The 23,894-nt window shown below is 33.0% G+C and overlaps 1 protein-coding gene across 1 annotated transcript in view; it reads right to left on the bottom strand.

Moving 5' to 3' along the window:
* Positions 1–23,894, bottom strand: part of LOC129231351 (lachesin-like) — a 283,555-nt gene that overhangs the window by 4,201 nt on the left and 255,460 nt on the right. The window lies entirely within an intron of this gene.

Genomic DNA, 23,894 nt, shown 5'->3' with positions numbered 1-23,894 from the left:
ACGATGTTAAACTAAAACGAGCTCCTTTTCTACATAATTGTGGAAGCAGAAGCTGTTGTTCTGTTCGAAAGATTAAGTTATAATTTCTAGTGCTTTAAGATTATCATCAATAATAAGCGTTTGAATGAATATACCTCAGAAATTGAAAAATCATTTAATAATGAACCGATTTTAATTAGCAGTTAAGTCTAATTGTAACAAAGCATAATCAAATTCAAAAACAAATCCACAAAAAGCACTGAAGAATTTAATTGAACCAATTTTAAAGCTAAACGAAATGTTTTAACAGTTCCGAAAAATCAATGTGTTCTTTTAAATTTACCGCATTTTAGATTTTTTTTTTTAAATTCAAAGGATAAATAGTATTAAATGTCTACAGTAAGTAATTGAGATGTTACAAGGTGTCATGATACATTTTCATACTTAAAGTATTCATGATTTTCCGGCGATAATTTTTTTTAAAAAGAGAAAAACGCATCTCTCTCTCTATTCTCTCACATTCAAAGATGAATTTGTTTAAATCAGAGTTTTAATCTCAATTTCGACGTTTTCGGGTTAAGTTTATTAATGCGCTGAGAAGTAAAGAAAGACTTTAAAATAATAATAATAATGTATGTTCCACTGCATACACTAAAAAATCTCGGAAAACTCTCTGAATATACAAAAAAGTTTTCCGTAATACACAGATTCGTACGCCCTCCGCAGTTTTCTGCTATAATCAAAAACCTTTCCCGTTTAGCAAGAAAATAAGAGTCGACGCATGCGCAGCTCACACGGCAATTTTATAGTCTAGCAGCAAATCCAAACTGAAACTTTCGAAAGCACGCAATGAAAACAAGTGCTGACTCATGTATGCGAAGTAACACTCATCAAGGGGATTAGTAGAAGTTTTGTTCCTCGCATGAATTCACTGAAGATAATTTCAAAGTCTTATATTTTCTTGCATATGTATCGTCATGAGATTGAATTTGAAGCTATGTCACTTATTTTTAAGTACGAAGTGCAAATTCTCGACGCATGCTCGCGGAAGGAATACAAACTGAAATTAAAAACCAAATAACTGCCGAGAGGACGCCATGTAAATTCATTGCGTCGCATAACTTGTGTAGGTAATTTACTTTTTTCTTGGATACTTTTCATCTTTCTACCAAATGGGTAATTTTTGTTGGCAGAATTTTATTCTGTCATAAAAATCACCTTTTTGGTGACCAAAGCCTGCAAAAGACCACCACCGACGAATTGGTAAGTCGCTTTGCAACTCTATTACTTTAAAGAGATTTAGTTCATATAAATCTCGTTAAAAAAAACTATTTTCTTCAGTATCATTTTTTCGTTGTGAACTATTGCAATTTGAAAATATTTTACATTACATAGAACACATATTTAAAGTGCAAGTGTGTCTAGTTTTATTCTGTAAAATTTATGAATTGAAGATTGTAAAAAACTTTAAATAAGTGTTATTGTGTACTTTGTTTTTATGTGTCAATCTCAGTTAATATTTGGCTGAACATTTATGTATCAAGCATTATGAATTAAATGTTATAATATGCAAATTGTCAGGTTTGATAGTTCGTCTTTAAGGTTGCATGTTTTCATTCTCTTGTAAACAGTGTAGCTAGATTGTATGAAGTAAAAAAAAAAACTTTCTCTTGTAATTAGGAACATAGTGCTTCAGTATTATCTAAATGACGATATCTCTTTAAATATTTGCATTAGCGAAACGCTTTAAATTAGTTAAATGTGTATTAATTTCTTTAACAAATAGATACATATATGTATTTAAAAGTGTCTTCATTTTTTTCGTTTTACGAGCCTCAATTTTACCAAAAGCAAAAAAAAAAAAAAAGAGTTAATAAAATAATTTTGTATTTTTACACCATATTAAAGTATTTGACTTATAATTTATATGATACTTTGATTTATAATGTATATGATACTTTGATTTATAATGTATATGATGTTGCTTTTTCAAGGGGGGGTGGGCGCTTCATAGCATTTTATGGGTGCACCATCACTCTTATGGTGGGGGGGGGGGATTCTCGTATATATGAAATGGAATAACCATGTAATAGAGTTCAATGTTTTAATAAATAAAATATATAATGCATTTTGCGCACACTATAAAAATAAAATCAGTAACCTATTTTGAATAAGTATTTATATTTGTGATGAGCTGGAAAAGGGCAAGAACAGAAGAATCAACCCGAATGGTTCCAGCAGGGGGACTTGGTGTCATATTTAAATTCATCAATTTCTCTGTTGGTACTTTTCGGTACACTTTGTTCGTCAGAGAAATTGACTTGAGGTGAACGAATTCCGGAACGCGAAGGGTAGGTAAGTCCTGTCAAATTTTATCCGAAGATAAAAGCTATCAAGTTTGATACAAGATATGTTTTTAAGTTCTGCATTAAAAATACAATATGTTGATAGTTTTGTCTTGAAAATATTGAGAGAAAAACTGAAGTTTAAGATTGTTTAACAAACAATCCCCACTTTTCAGAAGGTACCCCCACTCCAATTCCCCGACGATTTTGTGATTAGGAATGAAACTACTAGATTATTTCACAATTTTTCAAAAATTTATAACTGTGCATATGTTATGCTGTTAACCATGCTATTTGTCATTAGAAATTCAAAAAAAAAAAAAAAAATCCACGAATGATTCTAAAATTGCTTGTATTATTGCTCTTAGATATGAAAGAATTGAAACTGATATGGTATGCAATACTATAATAAAGAATTATATTTTAGAAAAAATCACGGAAAAAGGATTCCGAAATTCTCGGAAACGTTTTTGAAAATTGTTTGGAGAATTCCGAAATACTCGGAAACGTTTTCGAAACTTTCATGAACCACAGCTGCACAGAATACTCAGAAACTTTTCTGGAAATTACGGAAAGAGGATTCCGAAATACTCAGAAACGTTTCTGAAAATTACAGAAAGAAGACTCCGAAATACTCAGACACGTTTCTGGACATTACAGAAAGAGGATTCCGAAATACTCAGAAACGTTTCTGAAAATTACAGAAAGAGGATTCCGAAATACTCAGACACGTTTCTGGACATTACAGAAAGAGGATTCCGAAATACTCAGAAACGTTTTTGAAACTTTCATGAACCACAGCTGCACGATATACTCAGAAACGTTTCCGGATTTTTTTTACAGTGTTCGACGTGCCCCCGTTTAACCAGCAAAAACCTCTATTTTCGCAACCGTTAGTCCTAGATGTATACAGTCGAGTCCCGACTTACGCGAGGGATGCGCTCCAAGACTTCTCGAGTAAGTCGAAATTTCGCGTTGTAGAAAAATACATACAGACAATTTTTTTAAAGCATACCAAATACTTTTAGATACTTACAAACTCCCCTCAAACTGCTCTAAAGCATTCCTTAACCATGCACTACAATTTCTTGCATAAAGAATTGAACTTTTACTGTATTTAAAACATAAAAAAAATACTGTATTTAAAACATAAAACATATAAATCAATATGAAATACTTTAAGATGCACAAAATGAATGACCAACGGGAATGAAAGGCATAAAATAAAACAACACGGTACGCATAGCATGTAGTAAAATTAAAATGATGCGCTATAATAGGGTACAGTAGATACAGTAACAATATTTAAGAGTTAAAAAATGAAGATAGTGATGATTTATGCTCCATGATCAGATCGTTATTCTTATCTAATACATTTTTAAATACGGTTGCTTCGCCTTTTCTTTTTAACGTTTCAATTTGTGGCAACATATCTCTTTATTAATCCACAATACAAGAGCAGCTTCCACTTTCATAATATTTACTTTGCTAGACTGCTCTGCAAGCTTCAATATTGAAACTAAGTTCTGAACTTTTACGGATATCATTTTGTTTTGACTTTTAATTGTACGTATGAAAGATTCACTCATACTTACTGTCGCGCTACTGTCGACGTTTTGTAGTTGTTCAAGCATATCGAGAATCTTAGCCTTTTTTAAATTTTTTGATCAGAACCTTTCTTTTTCTTCCCATTTTCAAACTTTAGATGAAGGTGACACTAAGGTACCATCATATTTCATCAACATTTATACTTAGAATGAAAATATAAATAAATAAAAGATGCTTGAGTGGTTATTTGATGCACTAGACTAGTTTGGTGTGGGAACTTTGGCTGTCAGTGATGCTTAAAGGGATGTAATAATACTTACGAAATCAATATTTAGTAGCCAATAACGAAGTTGATACTTCCTTCCAAAAAATCCTTGCTGTGGACAAAAAATTCGCGTTAGCTGTAAAAATCGTTATTCGTGAAAAATTCGCGTTATAGTAATTTCGCGTAAGTCGAATCGCGTTGTAGCGGGAGTCGACTGTACTTCCAATTCCAAAAGTGCTCAAAATGAAATGCAGAGTTAGGTATTAAAAGTTTGAAGCGAAAAAAAAAAAAAAATAGTGAGAAACATTCGAAACCTAACTTTTTATAGGATCCCCACATTACATTTAGCGAAAAAAATCTCTATTCAAAAATAATACAAACAAAAAATTTGAAACATTTACGATCAAAATTCTAGGAGATATTAGAGTTCAGTATTAGTAGGAATCGTTCAGAAGGTGAGATTAAAAACTATCACCCTTTCTGAAGAATGACACGTTGTCGAAGTGAAAAATCAATATATTTATAATTTTCAGTGCTATTGAGAACTAAATGCAAATGTTATGCTATTCTGCTTAAAAACACTCTACAAAAGCTCTTTCAGTTTGAAAAAACACACTCTGTGCAAACATATATCTAAAAAATTGTCAGCCGCTATATTTCTCCTTCAAAAGTGTAATAGACTTAGTGTAAAGTGGTATAAAGCTCAAAAAGACCGCGTTTGATATCTCGCTGAATATTGGTAGTACTACACTGTAAAAAATTTCAGAAAGCTTTTTGTTTATTAAGAAAAGCATTCTTACATATACGGAATCCTGCCGCCATCAGCAGTTTTCTGCTCTTATTAGATATCTTTCCCATTTAACAAGAAAGTAAGAAGTTAAGTCTTGACGCATGCGCAGCTTACACGGCAATTGCAGTCCCGCACTAAAAGCAAAGTGAAACTGGAACTCGAATGTTTGCTATGAAAACGAAGAACGTTATTTGAGGCAGTGAGAAGCAAAGGGATATAGGGGAGGGTGGCCCAAAGCGGGTAGATCGCCCATAGCGGGTAGGCCTTCATATCCCCCCCTCATGGTGTGTTAGCGGCGACGAATACGTATGTCGTGTTTACCCGAACAACCCCGAGTTATTATCAGTCCTAGCGAAGCAGCAATGAAGCGGCATGGCGCAACCAGGCTTAAAAAAAAAGATACATTTAAAAAAAATAAATAAATAAGTTTTATAACTTGTGATTAGTCGAAGACAGGCTTATTTTTTTTATTGTCAATAATATTAACTTATTCTGACACTATCCACCTATAAACTACGATGGTCATTCCGTTTTTTTTAATTATTAATTTAAGGTTATAATTATTGAAATAAAAAACGTGCCTTCGGGCAAAACGGGAACACTGTTAAAACTACAGGATGCATTCGGCACCTTTCAGGGGAGAAACGCTTATTCACCAGCGGCACCCAATACGGAGCCGAATTGGCACCTCTAAATATTGTGAAAAACAGGAACCTTTTAAAAAATGGGCACCCGGGGTGAAAAAAAAGGAACCTTCAGAGAGAGAAATGGCACCCTTACTGTAGATCCTCCTCCCCCTTCCCCGTATTGTGTCCGTTTTTGAATACAGTTGTGTATTTTTTTTTTTTTTAATAGTTTTCTTTTGATTCATGATATTCTACGTTTTGGAAATTTTTCACATTGAACTCAGTACTGGAAATGATTAAAACTTGTAATTACAGCATTTGATCATGTTTCAGAGTTTTCAACATAGTTAAGAAGTGCTCATTGCTTTAATTTATCCGATAGTGCTCTAACTCTGTTTCTGGTGTGGGTCTCTTTTGACCCACGGGCCGGTAAAAGCAAATGAAAAACTCTTCGGACCAATGAAATCTTAATCGTTTTCTTAAAAATTCATAAAATAAATAATAATAACTCGGGGGCCGTTAAAAACGTGTGAAAAAATTCGGCGTTCTGATGGTTTTTTTTTACAAAGTAACGTTAAAAGTTAATAAAACAATAAATATCTACCCTTCACTTAAAATCAAAGAGCTGCCACAAATATGTTATAATTTAAAGACGAGTAATTATTTAAATAATGTGAGAAATTATACATTTATTAAAACATGACCGTGTCGAAAATGAAGTATAGAGGTACTTATGAATTATTTACACCAAGAGTCAAAAATATTCTGGGATATTACAGTTACGGAAAAACAAAATCGTTTCATAAACGTCAATCAAGAGTACCGTAAACCGCGGTTACTTTAGACTGACGGGGTAACTTTATAAAAACCTGTTTTTTATTTTTGAACCGTTCGGGCGGGCTTAATTTTACAATTGGCGACCCCCTGGTGGTCTCAGGGTTTCAAGAATCACTTTTCAGAGTGCGCTGACATCGCCAATTGATTGAAACAGTAAAATGGTTTTGGCAACACTGATTTATGTGTTATCCGTGATATCAGCTGTTTTCAGTTTGTTGTCCTAACCTCTCCTGGTGCCACCAACTGAGCAACCTTTTGAATTCAGGTGAGTTATTTTCTGATTACACAGCTATTTAAGATGATATTGTCTTTTTTTATTTGTGTAACTCAATTCTACGATTTATTATGAATTAAAACATAAAACAACACAAGTTGAAGGGGTAACTTTGATACATGGGGAATTCTGAATCTCGCCGCATCTGCTGCAGGATTCGAATCCCAAGGATCATACCTGGACAGAATGCAGTGTTTTCAGTTGACTTGAAGCCATAGATCAAAGACTGCTGTGAGTGCACCTTGGATAATGTTCACGATATGAGAAAGATCTCATGTGCCTCATTTATTTTAAAAAGTTTGTGATTTGTGTGCCTTATTCTTAATTTCTTTTCGAGCGTTTATAATTTTTGAATCTATTCTTTTCAAGTTCTAGTTCAAGTTCAAGTTCTATTTTATTCTAACCAAGTGAAGTTACCTTGATATTTTTTTATTGTCGAAATGAAGAAAAACATTACGATGGCTGTGGTTTTACATTTAAAAAACACGCTTGATGTGATTTCAAGCTTTTTTCAACTGATGTTTTATAATAAAAGAAGTTTCCTATGAATTTCTCTCTCTTTAGTTTGATTCAAACCTGATTCCTGCTAGATGAGCATGCTTAGAGTGGTAGGAACCACGCTACGTGACTTAAGAACCATTTTTCATTTAAAACCAGCTTTTTAACCCCCCCCCCCAAAAAAAAAATGGAAAAATTGAATTTTGTTATTAAAAAAAACTCAGGCTATCTTTTGGATAGGGTAACGTGATTACAAACCACCGAAACAGTTGTTTTAGATGGAGAAAACACGTTGTTATAAAGTAACCCCAAATGATGGGGTAACATTAATTTAAACAAAAATGACCCCTCCCTCCCTATTCAATATATCGAAGAATTTCAAACGGCAATTTAAAGCTGAGATGTTAAGCTATCGTTTGGTTCAAGAATTGTTGAAATATCTTGAAAAATGAGGGTGCTACAATACAAAATATGCGTTAAACCAAAAGAAACTTCTAACGCTATCGAGACATTAAACGCTAACAGGAAATGATTCAAACACTTAAATAAAAAGGAAAAAAAAAAGCCAGACAGAGAAAGATTTTTTTTTTGCTGTTTACATTTTCGCATGTTAAGTCTGTTATATCCTACGAAGCATAAGAATCATTTTTGTTCTGGTCCTCACTCGTTGATTATTGATAATTTTAGCTGGTTATTTTGGTGATTAAATGTTGCTTATCGAGTACTCAAGAAAATAATGATAGATATTTTTGGTAGCGTTTTGAGTAATGGAAATTTCACGACAGTAACAATAAACTGAACCTAAACGACAGTAACGGTAACTGAAAAGCAGTAAATGCACTTTTAAATACTTTTAACTATGTTTGAAAGCCCTAAAAGCTACAAAGTGATCAAAAGCTGTACTTACTTGTTATTTCGGATAATTAATCCTAGAAAAGTTGTGTTTTAATCCAATAGTGTACTTCATTCAATGTGAAAGACAGATGCAACCACCATTTGTCCGTCATATTGAAGTGGTTGAATGCATGTCTAAGACAAAAGCGCATGCGCAGCAAGTCTTTCTGTGATTGCATGTTCTTTTGGCTCCTCTGCTCTATTTCCTGGCCAGTATTGCACCTTAGGGTACCATGCTTTCACCTTAGAGGGAATATATTCACTCGTCTGGAAGCCCTGGTTATAACAGTGTATAGGATTTAATCATAGGGTAGACCGACCAGTGAATGAACAGTTACGCACAATTTCATTTTTAAAAAATCCTAGTAATTTTAAATTCTATATTATACAGATCGTGATAGCTAAAACATTTTAATTGATCTATGTAAATATCTCTAAAAAATCGCGGGAACTTAAATGGTACCGCTTCCGACATTTTTAGGTATTTAAAGAAAAAATGGCACAACGACCCAGTGAATGAACACCTCGAACCAGTAAATGAACACAAATTGGTTCAGTGAATGAACACGATAAATTTTTTGATTCAAAAAGGAACTAAGTTTCTTTGAAATCTATCTATCTATCTATCTATATAACTATCTATATATATTTATCTATCTATTTTTCTATCTACACATCTATCGGTCTATCTCTATGTCTATTTACCTATTTATCAATGTACTTATCTATTTTTCTATCTATCTACTTATCTGTATCTAGCTATCTATATATTTATCTATCTATCTATCTATCTATCTACCTATCTATCTACTTATCTATCTATGTACTTATCTGTGTATCTATCTATCTATCTATATATCTATCTATTTATATATCGTATCTATCTATCTCTATGTCTATTTACCTATTTATCAATGTACTTATCTATTTTTCTATATGTATCTACTTATCTATCTACCTATCTATCTATTTACTTATATATATATATATATATATATATATATATATATATATATACACACACTTATCTGTCCACTTATCAATTTATCTATCTACTTATCGATCGATTTATCTACTTATATCTCTACTTATCTACTTATCTATCTACCTGCTTTTTTTACCTATCTATCTACCTACTATCTATCTCTATATCAGTCTCTCTACCTAGCTATCTATCTCTATATTAGTCTCTCTATCTACCAATCTATCTATTAACCACTACCTATCTATTTTTCTATCAATAAATCTATCGATCTATCTACCTACCTACCTATTCTATCTCTATATTCATCTACCTAAATATCTATTTCCCTCTTATTTTTTATATATCTATCTCTATATTTTCCTCTATCTATTTATCTATCTATCTATATACAAACATACACACATATCTACCTATCTATTCTCTCTCATTGTATATATATTTCTATTTCTCTCTATCTACCTGTCTATCTATCAAGAGAGATAAAGATATAGAAAGATAGATGTAGGTAGGTAGGTAGGTTAATATACAGATAGAGATATAGATAGATAAAAGATAAAACTCAGTAAAAAGTTCATTGTTTACAAAGACAAAAATGAAGAAATTATAAAATATATAATGAAATACATAAATAAATAAGCATATAAAACTATCTGCATTACAAAAAAGTACGAAAATGAAAATATCTCAAAGAAACTTCAAATTTTTTTTTTAATCAAAAGAAATTTTGCCATTGTTCATTCACTGGGTTTTCGCAATTTTTCGTACCCAGTGACTGAACACCCCTCTACCTGAAAATCTACGCATTCTGCATTGAATGAAACAATTTAAAATCCATAGCCTAAATGTGTATACTTAATTTTTCTTTCGTAGAGTTAAAAAATAAAATTTATCGATAAAAATAATATGTATCAAAATAATTGCTAGCACGAAACCAGCCTTATTATTTTGAAAGAGAGAAAGAACGATTCACGGCAGTCAAAATTATTGTGCGATGAGGTTTTATCAATGAAGTTATCGCACCGATGACTAATTTAATTAGTGCATTTTTAGTTGCAGAGTGTAACTGGAGTCCTTTTCAGAAAATAATACCTGTATTTGAAATTATGACTTTATTTCCTCCTTGGTGATATTATACAGTGGTATCCTTGGCGAGCTATTTACATATGAAAAATGATATTGCAAAATAAGTTCTCTCGAAGCATAGATAGTTTAGTAAAACAGGCAAAACCATTATTTGTAAATTTGCATTATGACAAATGAAGAATCATTTATGCAATCTTAGTTTTAGTTATTTAAACTTAAGGTTTGCAGATAAAGTTTACTGTTATAAAATGCCTATTCGAGAGCATGACGGCAAGTAGCCGACTAGGCTGACTACGAAACTAAAATACGGCGCCTTAAAAACAAGAGAGAGCAACTGAGCTACAGAAGCAACATATATAGTCAGCCAGAGTCATTTGCATGTGAAATGCGCATTTCCCGATGTTAGAACGGCGGCCAGTCAAATGGATAAGGAATTTCGTCATTTCATGACGTAAGGCACGCACGTGTCTAAGATCGGGAAATACGTTACATACATTGAAATTAGCATTTGTGACTGCAAGATAAAAGAAAATGGGGATTTAATTAATGAAAAATATATCAAAATAAACGTGAATTATTGATAATATTATTTGGAATTCCCAACAAAAATTTCAAATTTTTTCCGGGAAAAAAATACGCATCCAAAGTAACCAATCAGGTGTCACATAGCTTAGAATATCAGTAAAGAAGGCTTTTGTAGTGAATTTAATCAGAAATTTTTTTTTGAAAGCTTATTTAAAAAAAAAAAAAAATGACGCGCTGTTCATTCACTGGGTGGTGTTCACTCACTGGTCGGTCTACCCTATATTTATTTAAAATTTCTTGACTCGTGTGCTGACTTCGATTTTCGGTTTCAATAGGATAAGTATAACTTTAAAAAGTTATTCTTTAGGATGGCACAATTAATTAGTCTATTTATTAACTCAGTTATTTCTTTATGTTTTATAAACAAATGTACTGACTTTAAATTGGATAAGTACAACTGTTTCATATTTTTTATATAATGGCAGGTAGCTAGTCAACTATTTTAATCATTTATAACTTCATATTTGATTGGAAAATGTACCAAACCACAATTAGTTAAGCTTACCCGCTTTGGGCTCAATGGTAGGGCAAAGCGGGTTTTTCACATGTTTGTTAAGTTTGATAATAAATAAATATTGGGTTTGAAGTAACACAAAAATCAATTTTTATTTTGAAGTTCAAGAACAGTGCTAGGAAATAAAACCGAAATTGTTGCGATTAAAATCCAAACACTACAATTTTCGAGCGTTCTTCGAAAACCTACCCCAGGCACGTAGCTAGAACTTTGTTAGGGGGGGGGGGGGTCCAAGGTTGCACGAACTTCAAAAGAGGAGGCACGCTAAAACAGAATTAGTAGCTGATAATTACACAAGATAAGATAAATCCAATTAAAACTCATTATAAAATATGATAATTAACTAAAATCAATTAAATAATTCAAATTAATAGAGCTATTAGTTAAAATTAGTTAAAATTTTTTTTATATTAAGTGGTAAATTAACTATTGTCAGTTTGCAAAATTAACATTAAACTGAAAGTTAAAGTTTCCAAATATGGATAAAAAAATTCCATCACAAAAGCGTCCTCTGTTTTGATGCTTTGAAAATGAGTGATATAATTCCTATTAATAAAAAGTGCATAATAAAAGAAAATCGGAAAACGAAAACTGTTCTAGGGATTACTTGGAAAATGCATGCGAAATTTTAATAAAATATTAAAGCTTTGTAATATATTTCAACAAAATATGTACATTTATACTTATGCCATTTTATTTGAAAATAAATAAATCTATATCTATGGAGTCGAATGTATAACTATATGAATGCTATGTAACGTAACCCTGTTCGATTTGAACATCATTTCAGGCAAAATCCCCCTACTCTCTTGACGAAAATATTACCAAGGTGTCTTTTAAAAAGCTTGAATCAATTATTATTTATTTACATTTATAATATGCTTTTGATAATACGAAATAGAATGAAATTTCTAATCTTATCCATTTTCTAATCATCATTCTTATTCATAAATTAAAAGCTTGAACAAACTATTAAATCTTTGAGGGACGGAGGCTTCCTTTGATGCCACCGTTTTTTAATATTTTTTTTTTCTTCAGCCAACTGACACAGTGATTTCAGTTAGCTGAAAAAAAAAGAGAAGAAAGAAAGAAAGAAATGGGTTCTCACAAGTGAAGTCACTATTCCTCAAGGGGTAAAAGCTGTTCGAAAAATTTTTAAATATTAGAAAAGGCGTATTTCCGTTTTTTATCATTATTTTTTTCTTTCTAATGGGCTTTATATATAGAGGTTTATAGAAGATTAAGCTTTTTGGGGAACAAGTGCGAAACAACGATATGGCATCCAGTCTTTCATTTGCCACCATTAAGGCGCAGATGTGAATGTCACTGGAAAATTTGATGCCCAGTTTCCACCAGATGGAGACACCTGAGCTATCTTCCATGCGAAACTGCACTGGGAGTTTAAATTTGTCAAAAGCATTCACAGCCAAACAACCTTAGGGATATTTTACATGCCGAGTAATGGAATGAATGTAATGAAATGAATTAAATTAAATTAAGCATTAGTGTATTCAGTAAGTTACCGCCCTATAGGCAGGGCTAAGGCAGAAATACGTGAACTACACCGCCAGCTCAGTCAATTCCAGCCGAAGACTGCAGTTTCGTGCTTATTAGCACTCATCAGCCCGGCAGAGGAGTGACTGAGCTGGAGGTGGAAAATCTCTTAAGAAAGCCAAGAGTGCCAAACAAACTGGTAGCTAATACAGAATTAGAACTGACCAGACGAGTGACCGAAGCAATGGTTTGATTCAACTCGAATTTGGAAGGCAAGGCAGTTATATGCTTCCTTAAGAGGTTTTCCACCTCCAGCTCAGTCACTCCTATGCCGGTCTGATGAGTACTAATAAGCACGAAACTGCAGTCCTCGACTGAAATTGACTGAGCTGGCGGTGTATTTCATTTATTTTCTGCCCTAGCCCTAGCTATAGGGCGGTAACGTAATGCATATACCTGCCTTGCCTTCCAAATTCGAGTTGAACCAAACCATTGCTTCGGTCACTCGTCTGGTCAGTGCTAATTCTGTATTAGCTACCAGTTTGTTTGGCACTCTTGGCTTCCTTAAGAGGTTTTCCAGCTCAGTTATTCCTATGTCGGGCTGATGAGTGCTAATAAGCACGAAACTGGAGTCCTCGGCTGGAATTGACTGAGCTGGTGGTGTATTTCATATAAGCATCAGTGTATTTTTATTTTAACAACACTTTGTTCATTTTAACAACAATACATATCATATTTTGCAACGCAGGTAATGATTATTTTTTCCATGCGATGTTAGTAAAACATATTCTATTGCAAGAAATAGCAAATAATTTTAACTTGAAGAAAATAAGAGTTTAAAATTAAAAAAAAACAAAAACAATATAGGAGCGAAAAACACTAAGAAGTTTACCTCGCATTCACCTTTTTTGATTCTTTGCTTGAAACGCAGAAAATAGCGGATATTTTCACCTAGTAATTTATAGTTAAATGCACATGCCTGTTTTTTGTTACTTTTAATAGTATCTTTACAATTTACTGATGATGGATGCATAGATGCTACTTAAATAACTCTTCAGTACAAAACCGGTGACTAACAATCAGAACATGTATTCCAATGATGCAAATACAAGTATGTTTTACGGAACAACATCGAATAAGAGATTTTTTTCGTCAATCAAAACTGTTTAACTGTTTTTCTATTGGCATCATAGAATCACAATTCAGTAAGATTTAAAAGTAATACTTTCTATTAAATTACTTCTTACATGCGTTAATATGGCCGAACTTGCCATTTCATAAACTGATCACAGTAAAATACTCAAGTAATTTTCAATTTAATTTTTCTATAAAATTTTGATACAGCAAAAAGTTTGTTACATCAACGTCACACACAAGTTTTATTTATTCACTTATTTTATTTGTTTTACCTTCAAACACGAATTCTTTTTGGCCATTTAATATGTTCTATGATCATGCTTAAATGTTGGGGGAAAAACATCCGTAAAAAATCTACGTAGTTTGTTACTCAGAAAGGAGAGAGAAGTATCTCAATGTTGGCAGAAAATAAAACCTTTAGTATCCAACAATGTGAAGCACAAGTTTAAAAAAAAAAAAAAAAAAAAACGCGCCTATCAGGATTATAGAAAGCCGTTTTATCAGTTCAAAAGTTGTAAGCTTCCGGGGGGACATAAGTAATTCATTATTGTCAAAAATAAACTAAAAGTTCGAATAAAATTATTGATCAAAATATAAAATGAATCTGAAATGTATCATGCCAAAAATATAAAGAGTAAAAATAAATAAAAGAAGAAATTTAAAAAAACTTTTGAATTTTCAAAATTAATATAAATTTTGAATTCAAATTATGTTTTTCGCAATCACGAATTGCGACCTTGCCCTACTCATTGGGGGCTTTGTTTCTAGAAACAGCTCCTGTCCCCCCAAGCCTACCTCTCCTCCTGGGCGGTTACGCGTGTATATTTGTGTGTGTGTGTAGACGTGTAAGCACGCGTGCGTGCATGTGTAGGCTTGTGTGTGTGCGTAGACCTGTGTGTATGCACGTAGGCGTGTGTGTATGTGTGTAAAGGCTTGTGTGTATGAGCGTGTGTGTGTGTGTGTGTGTGTGTGTGTATGAGCGCGTGTGTGTAGGACATGGACGCCACCGACCAGGAGAAACGGATTCCAGGAGGCAGTGCTCGGAGCCGGGCCGGCAGAGGCAGGTGGGCGGTGGTGCTGGTGACCCTGGTCCAAAGTGAAAAGAGAACCACAACATCAAGGACAGTCAAATGAAAGCAATAAGCAATCGTGATTGCTCAAAAAAAAAAAAAAAAAACTAATAATTATTTTTTCTCATCCTCAAATGCACGAAATGTGTAGAATTTCTTTTTCAATGCTGTTTTAGAATGTAAAATTAGTTTTTAAATGGGAAAACACATTTACACAAAAAATTGCTCGTATTGTTGAGAAAACTTTAAAGGGAGCACTGCAACTTACCTAGTTTGGCTAAACTTAATTTTCTTCTGATTACAATTTTGTTCAAGATATGTTTCCTATAAGTGTGACGTAAAAAAGAAACTGTGTGTTAAAACAGAAAAGAATAGAAATTTCAATTACTGATTCACCAGGAACGCACCTCACTCTGACTGTCTTTCGTGCAACAGACAGTGATGTTCCCCTCAATTTTTCTGAGGGTATACTCCCAGTAATCCATTACGCACAATATGTGTATGTGATCATATACATAATGTGTCATAATATGAAAACTTTTGAAGCTTGAGAGTATACGCTATGTGTCTAAAAAAAATTTGGTATACGGCGTATATGGAGTTTACCCTATGGGAACACCACTGGCACATGCGTCTATGAATTTCACGAAAATCCAAAGAGAAAGAAAGAAGGAAAACCACTCCAATGAGACTGCGGCAAGGTGAAAGTGGCAATAAATGCTTGTTTATATTTACTTTTCCGATGGCAATCTGATGGACCAAAGGGAAGGGGCTGAATTTCAAGGTCACACCACCCAGCTGGTTTGAAAGACGAAACGGAAATTAGGAACCTGCCGTTATTGCACGAGGTTCTCGTGTTCTGAATTGACTCGAACGCTGGGAAAATTGTCGATTAATGGGAATATTTAAGGGGAAAATACTGGGTTTTCTAAAAGTTTTCTCTTTAGGAAAATTTTGTTGATTCGAGGTGCAACAACTGAGAAAATAGGACAGGGGTCTTTCGGGAAGGGGGGGGGGGGGTCTGGACCCCATGGACCTCTCCCTTGGCTACGTCCTTGCCTACCCGCTTTGGGCCACCCTCTCCTTGTGGACATTTTCAAGTTTTGTGTAAAACGCATTTAAAGATAACGTCCTAGGTAGGCTTTCATTGAATTATTATTTTAAATCATGCGGTACAGTAGCACCTAACCTACTATGTAAAGTGAAACTCAAACCCGAATGCACGCTATGAAAACGAAAAATCTTAGTTGTTGCGTTGCATGTCTAGTGTAATTTACTTCTTGTCTTTGCTGGTCTTAACAAAATTGATCATTTTTAGGGGCAGAATTTTATTCTGTCATAAGAATGGCTTTTTTGGTGATTAATATCGACAAAATAAATGAGTACAAAAGTAAGTGTTTCAGACTGAGTAAGCGTTTGCAATTCTTTATTATTTAAAAGTGATTAAGTTCTTATGACCATGTTAAATTTTTACTTTTTTTTTGTTATTAACTCATAAGATTCAAATATATTTTACGTTATATACACTCATATTTTAAGTGCAAGTAAGTCTGATTTCATTCCTTTAAGTATCTGAGACGAAGAATATAATTAACCCAAAATAAGTATTATTGTGTATGCTGCTTTTATGTGTAAATCCCTGTTTACCATTAGTAATTTATTAAAGTACATTTAGTGGAACATTTATGCATAAAAAATATAAATTGAAGGTTTTAATAGGCGAATTTTCAGATTTGATAAATCATCTTTAAGGTTGATGTTGAAGTAAGGTATGTTCATTCTCTTGTAAACAGTGTAACTAGATTTTTTCTTCAAAAAAAAAAAAAAAAAAAAAAAGCGTGCTATTAATGTAAAAAACTGAGAATTATGGCTGTTTAACGAACAATCTCATTTTCAGAAAGTAACTTCCCCGCGCCCCCAAAGAAATTAGAAACTACAGCTAAATTTTGAAGATGCAGTTTAAAAAATACGGATAGAGGGCGCTATAGGCTTCGAAGTAACGAACAACTATTTTTTACCGCTAATTTCTGTATCTCATTAACTGTTTTCTAATGCTTGGACTTAAATTTTGCGCTTAAAATCTGATTTGTTGGGAGTGATTAAGTAGCGAAAATTGAACTGTCTTCAAATGTTGAAATACAATCTGTCACCAAAAAAAGAAAAAAAATGTATGCATCAAGAATACATTGAGCTGCAACCAACAAACTCGTCAGGAATGTACATAGTTTGGTAGGATATGATTTCAATTTCGTCGCCAGTAAGGAAAGGGTAAACGCGCTATGCGCATACAAGATGTGCAGATAGGTACAATTGAAAGCGGGAAAGCTTGTGTCAAAGGGCACTTTAAATGAAACTGTCGATTTGTAAGAACGATATTGTGACTAGGACGACCGTTTAGAGGTATACGCACAATTGTTAGAGTTATTAAAGGGACGTACAGTAGGTCTTAGAGCAGCAGGTTGGTTGTACGGGCGTATCTTCCGCCACCTCGATTGGAGCGAGATTGTAGTACATAGCTTAGTGTAGGTGAAAATAAATGAACCACTCCATTGCGGTCGGTTAAGGCATTTTAGAAACAGAAATGAGTGCGAAGATCGCACAGCATAAGAGTTGCCACTGCCGTATACACAAGGTCACTAACATTAGTTCCATGTCTTTTAACACCTTCAAGAAACTGATATTATCAGGAAAAACAATCCGGAGTAGACTGGAAGACGCTTTTATCTCAAACCGGAACTTAGTCCCAGTGGTCATAAGTAACCTATTTCACTCCATACCACGCCGTGTTTTGTTTTGTATAGCTGCTAGAGGAGACTATACTAATTACGGTTTTGTAACTTTTCTTGTGTCATAACTTCTTAATAAAACAATCTTTTCCTCTGAATTTGTAATCATTTCCTTTTCTTCTCATAGGCCACATATATTTTAAGTTTCGTGAAGTTCGCTTGTTTCCTTCTGGGTGAATGAATTATTTATTTATTTATTTATTTATTTTGATGACAAAGCATATTTCAACTTCTGAATACAGCTCAGATTGTGTGACACTTAATCACGCCTAATGATTCCAATTTTGAGCTGAAATTTTAAGTTTAAGTCGAAACATTAGAAAACATTTAATGAGATTCAAAAACAGCGATAAAAAATAGCTGTCCGTTACTCCAAAGTCTAAAGCGCCCTCTATCGACATTTTTAAAACCACATCTTCAAAATTTATTTTCTAGAAAATAGTGATAAAAAGAATAATTTTAGCGAAAACCACAAACGAATCGACCAATTTTTCCGTTATTTTATGATCATTTGAAATTTCGGACTCTGAACTTTAATGGCGCCTATCTCCTTCGGAAGACGTTTGAGACCCTTATTTTTGACTTTATATTGTTTGTTCTAATATGTACTATCACCCCTTAAAGTTTTGCCCTAGAGTTCAGAAACACTCTGTATATAATAGCCAATGATTGATACAGAGTATATAATAGCCAATGACAACTGTATATAATAGCCAATGATGATTTTGATGACGTCAGGAGCGTTAACTCCTGACGTCATCAAAAATGAAACTTGAGCATGATAATTTGATTATATGTTCTTCTAATTTTTATCATGCAGGGAAAGGCTTTATTTTGACAAGGCTGAACTGAATTCGGTCACTTAACTGTTTTACTGGTAAGACTGTCATTTTAGGGGATTGAAGAAACGAAAAATCGGTCAACAATGAACACTATCTGCTGAAGTTTAGGCTTAATCAACTGGAAATAAGGGTTAAAATTTCAACTATCAAAATACATTACCAAACATTGCTTCGTTTAAATGTAGAAGTAGTTTTCACCCGTCATATCTTGACGGGCGATTTTCTAGTGTAAAAATAAAATGTATTAAGGTTTTTTTTTACTGTATGTTTATGAGTATATATCAAGTATCACACTGGTCTGAATAATTTATATTTATTGCTTAAGTCATTTACTGCAGCTTATAGAAGAAAATATTTTATCAGTTTTATGCCATCGTTAAATAAATATTAGAAACAGTATGCGCAGTAATTAGTTATGCTCATTAGTAATAGTATTTTATGTCTAAATACGGCAGAGGCTTTTATTTTGTTTTGATATGGACAATATCTGAAATTGAGGCACTTTCAAATTAATTATCTTTTCTCCCAGTCTGGTATATATCATGCTAAGCATTTTCAGCAATTGCTCAAACGGCATTCCTCTTCGCGATAAAGTTTTGCGTTAGATGAAAGTAATTTTCAAATCGTTCAAAGCAAAGGATTTTAGTAATCCTTTTCCAGGGATGGGAAATAAGGTTGCTTATTTGATACTAAAAGTGGACCAACACATTTTAGAAACTTCACGTGTTTCTATTACATTTAGCAATTAATTGGCATTAGATGCATAAATCATCACTTAAGTTACTAATAATGTATTTTAATGGACTGGATTATATGAACTTTCTCGGATTTTTAGGCATTTGAAAAGTTTCGAAAATGTTCACTGCTTTTTCTATTTTGATTTCGAAGGTCTATTTATACGGGTAGATTTAATATAATTAGCACCAAAGCATATATTTTCCTTGGAATTCCTGAAAACATAGCGTTATTAAAAACTTACGTAATAAAAGACGAAAGGGCAGTAGATTCCGTAGCTTTTCTCTCATAAATGAATATATTTGGAGGGCTGTCTATAGCTGTCTTCTTGATCTTACATTGGTAAAAGTACTTTCAGAAGTTTAAAAACTCAATCAAAGTAAATTTATATTCTCTTGAAGTGTAATCGGAGTCTCTCTCTCTCTCAACTAATAATGTACATATATTTTATAGAAACTAAACACTTGATTCGTAACGGGATTAAATTTTTTTAAAAAAATTATTTGCTTGGATTTGGTTTGTTTCTGCAAGAGTAAGATTTCCTCCAACTGCATATTTTTAAATAAATTAATAGAACGGTTAATAACAAAGTTATTAAAACTATCAGGCTACGGGCCCTATTTCAGAAAAAATCGGTAGCATTTCACTTCGGAAGAACGTCATCATTCTTTCTTCAAACCGTCTCCGTTTGTTTTTAGGATTTCTATGAGGAAATGGTTTGAAGAAGCTGTTATGACTTCACTCTGAAACGGAATGATTTCATGCGAGTGCTAGAATAAGCCTCTGTATGTGCTCAACTACAGTAATATTCGTAAAACGTGTAGTACTTCAGCTGTATGACATTTTGACAGCATTAACCAATTAATATCTATAATTGAACCACACAAACTGGTCAATTTGAGCTATGAAAATCCATAAATGTATTTACCTTTTTGAAAGAAACCAAAAATTCATCATATATTTTCAATACTTATGGATTTAAAAATGTATTTCTTTTTCAAAAATGTTCAAATTGTATTGTTTCAAAATTTCAGTGTTTTTGATTGTCATCCCTACTTTTACAATTGTTCATATATGAGCTGTCCAAACTTTTCTTTTTTACCATCTTTGTAAACAACATTTCAGAACCCTTTACAATGCTTTCATTTCTGTAAATTCGTCGCGTTTCTTAACTGCTCGTGATGCCGCTGCTTGAGAAGTATATTTTCTGATTTGAAATTAATCAAAATCCAATTTAATTAGCCCTACATCTAGAGAAATATTCTCATAGATTTGTTGTCTAGGATTTGTAATTTTCTGTAATTATGCATTTAATATCCATGTGAATTCGAGTAGTGAGGATTTTTTTTTCTCTTTTACTTTCACAGAACACACTGTTAGTTTTCAATATGTAGAACCCCCCCTCCCCCCAGCGACCTTAAAGACTAACGTAAGAAATAAAATGTTTTGAGTAAATTCCGATTAATTTTGATGATATTGAAGGAATGAAAATGCTGACGGATTCTCCAATAAACGGAGGGGGGCTACTGCGTATTTTGTTATCAATAGCTAAGCAAGCATCGAGCTCATGCTCTGTTCATTCTTTTTTTGTGGTTAATTTTCATTTTATTTGTTTTGCATTGAGAAATTTTTAAAGCGGTGCCATCCCCTCCCGAAACAAGATCAATGGAACAACCCCCTCAAATGCTACTGAGTTACGGAGCCCTCCCGCTCCAAAAAGAGAGAGAACAAGAGCCCTCAAAACATCCCTCTGAAAATTTCAATGGCGCAGGCGTATTCTACACCATGAACCCCCCTCTCCTCTCGTGGCAGCCCTGATTTTTGTAACATATTTTCTTGTCTCTTGTCAGTTCTTCCTAATTAAACCAGCTTTTCCGAATTGTAGTTGAAATTCTTACTTCCTTAACCAGTAAAGTGCATGAGAGACAGGAATAATTTATTTTACTGACTAAAGTTATATACTTGAAATAGAAAGAAAGAATGGGGGAAAAAAAAAGAACCTCTCTCAAACTAAAAGGAATAATTACACTAATAATAAAAATAGACAAACATAGAGAAAAATTAAGAAAGAATAAACGTTTAATTTTGCAGAAAGCGGATAAAAAGATTAGTTTTTACAGGGGTGCCCCCCCGGAGAGCAAGGGCGCACCCCCTGAATATCCCGAAGAGCTCCCCCCCCCAAATCTAGAGCCCCCCCAAAAGGGAAAAATATCCCTTAAAACAAACCCCCTGAAAATTTCAACAACGCAGTCTGCGCCATGCCCCCCCCCCCCCCCCCTGCGTGGGCACACGTGGTTTTTAAAAGTATGATTTTACGATAGAGTGTTGCAATAATTGTGCCAAAATGCATTATCCTTTGGATCCGTTCTTCTTTGATGCAATAATAGGTCGTTACTTCATCCTTCTATATGTGTACTACGTATATGTATTGCTCAAATAGTAATAAATCATAATCATGTATGTTATTGATATAATCGAAAATTATTTCTATGAGTTTGAGTTTTTCTCTTGAAATATTTGTAGTGTTCTTTATTCCCAACAGATGGCAGCAAAAATTCAGTTTTTCATTCGTAATGGGAAATGTTGTTTTTCTCCATTCTTTAACTATCGTCGTTCTGTTTTTAATAGCAAAAAGGACAGTTTTATGTCAGCCGGTCTTCCAGAAACACAAAAATTAATATTTTTCCCTCTTTTTCTTCACATATTGAGAGCAAAAGCATTATGCCCTCAAGCTTCTTCTAAAAACTATGGAGAATTCAGAGATGACCATGCATAACTCTTCGAGGGCATGTCACCCCTGGAAAACTCAGCAATTCAGTTTTTACTCATCTGATGATCATTAAGAATGATGAAAACTAAAAAATGCATGTGTATTTCAAATTCAATGTGAGATAAGACTAATTAGATAATTTTTACGTAAAATTATGTTATTAACTTTAAAAGCAAGGAGAACTTGAATTTAATTGTGTGTGTAACACCAAATTGTAAAATAAACACTGATTTTAATTACTATACGACAAATTATTTTACTACCTAACTGATTATATTATATAGGATCTCTTTTAATTTTTAATCACCTTTTGAAGTCGGTGCCTGCTATAAAATACTATCTAACCTAACTGACAACCCACCGAATCCTGAGCTAGACACTAATTTAACTAACACAAAATTAATCTTTAAAACCAAACCTAGTCATTTCTGATAGGCTATCATGAGTTAAGGCAGGCATATATATAGTCAGTTATGACATATTATATATATATATATATATATATATATATATATATATATATACAGTCGACTACCGCTACAACGCGATTCAACTTACGCGAAATAGTTACAACGCGAATTTTTCCCGAGTAACGAATTTTAGAGCTAACGCGAATGTTTCATCCATAACACGAATTTTTTGGAAGGAAATATCGGCATCGTTATTAGCTACAAAATATTGATTTCGTAAATGTTATTACATTCCATGAAGAATCACTAACAGCAAAAGTTTTCACACGAAGCTAATCTACGCATCGCGTTGTTAGTGCATCAAAAAAAAAAAAAAAAAAAAAAAAAAAAAACCTTCAGCGTCTTTCATTTTTTCATTTTTTTAATTCTAAATATTAAAGTTGATGAAATTGTCTAATGTGTTTGTGAAGATGGGAAGAAAAAGAAAGTTTCTGATTTAAAAAAAAAAGGACTAAGATTCTCGATATGCTTGAACAACTACAAAACGTCGACGTCGACGTTAGCACTACATTAATATAAGTGAATCTTCCATACGTAGAATTAAAATTTAAAACAAATCGATATCCGTAAGAGTTCAGAACTTAGTTTCAATATTGAAGCTTGCAGAGGAGTCTAGCAAAAAGTAAATACTATTAAAATAGAAGTTGCTCTTGTATTGTGATTTCAAGAGATAAGAAAGGGGGGCCAAATTGCCCCAAATTGAAACGTTATAAAAGAAAAGGCAAAACAACCGTATTTAAAAATGCATTGGATAAGAATAACGATCTAATCATGGAGCATAAATCATCATTAAGTACATTTTAAACTCAAATATTATTACCGTACTTACCGTACAGTACTTTTATAATGCAGCATTTTATTATTACTACATACTTTGCATCCCGTGCTGTTTTATTTTATGTCTATCCCTCCCATTGATCATTCATTTTGTGCATCTTAAAATATTTCATGTTGAATAAAAGTTTTTTTTATTTTTTAAATACTGTAAAAGTTCAGTTCTTTATTTAAGAAACTGTAGTGAATAGTTAAGGAATGTTTTAAAGCAGTTTGAGGGGTGTTTATAAGTGTTTAAATGAATTTGGTATGCTTTTAAAAAATTGGTTTACATATATTTTTCCGCAACGCGAAATTTCGACTTACGCGAGGAGTCTTGGAACGCATCCCTCGCGTAAGTAGGGACTCGACTGTGTATATATATATATATATATATATATATATAATGAGAAAAATAAATTAGTTAATAAAATAATGAATGAATAAGAAAATATTTGAATGAATGAATAAATTGGGGAATAGGGCGAAGGAATGTAAATGAAATATTTAATAAGTACATAAGTGATTTGACAAAAATTAAGTAAATGAAACGA

This window comes from Uloborus diversus, chromosome 10 (genome assembly GCF_026930045.1).
Source record: "Uloborus diversus isolate 005 chromosome 10, Udiv.v.3.1, whole genome shotgun sequence".
In the NCBI taxonomy this organism is placed as follows: domain Eukaryota; kingdom Metazoa; phylum Arthropoda; class Arachnida; order Araneae; family Uloboridae; genus Uloborus; species Uloborus diversus.
The sequence above is the reverse complement of the archived record's forward strand: the minus strand, read 5'-3'. Positions and strand labels throughout refer to the sequence as shown.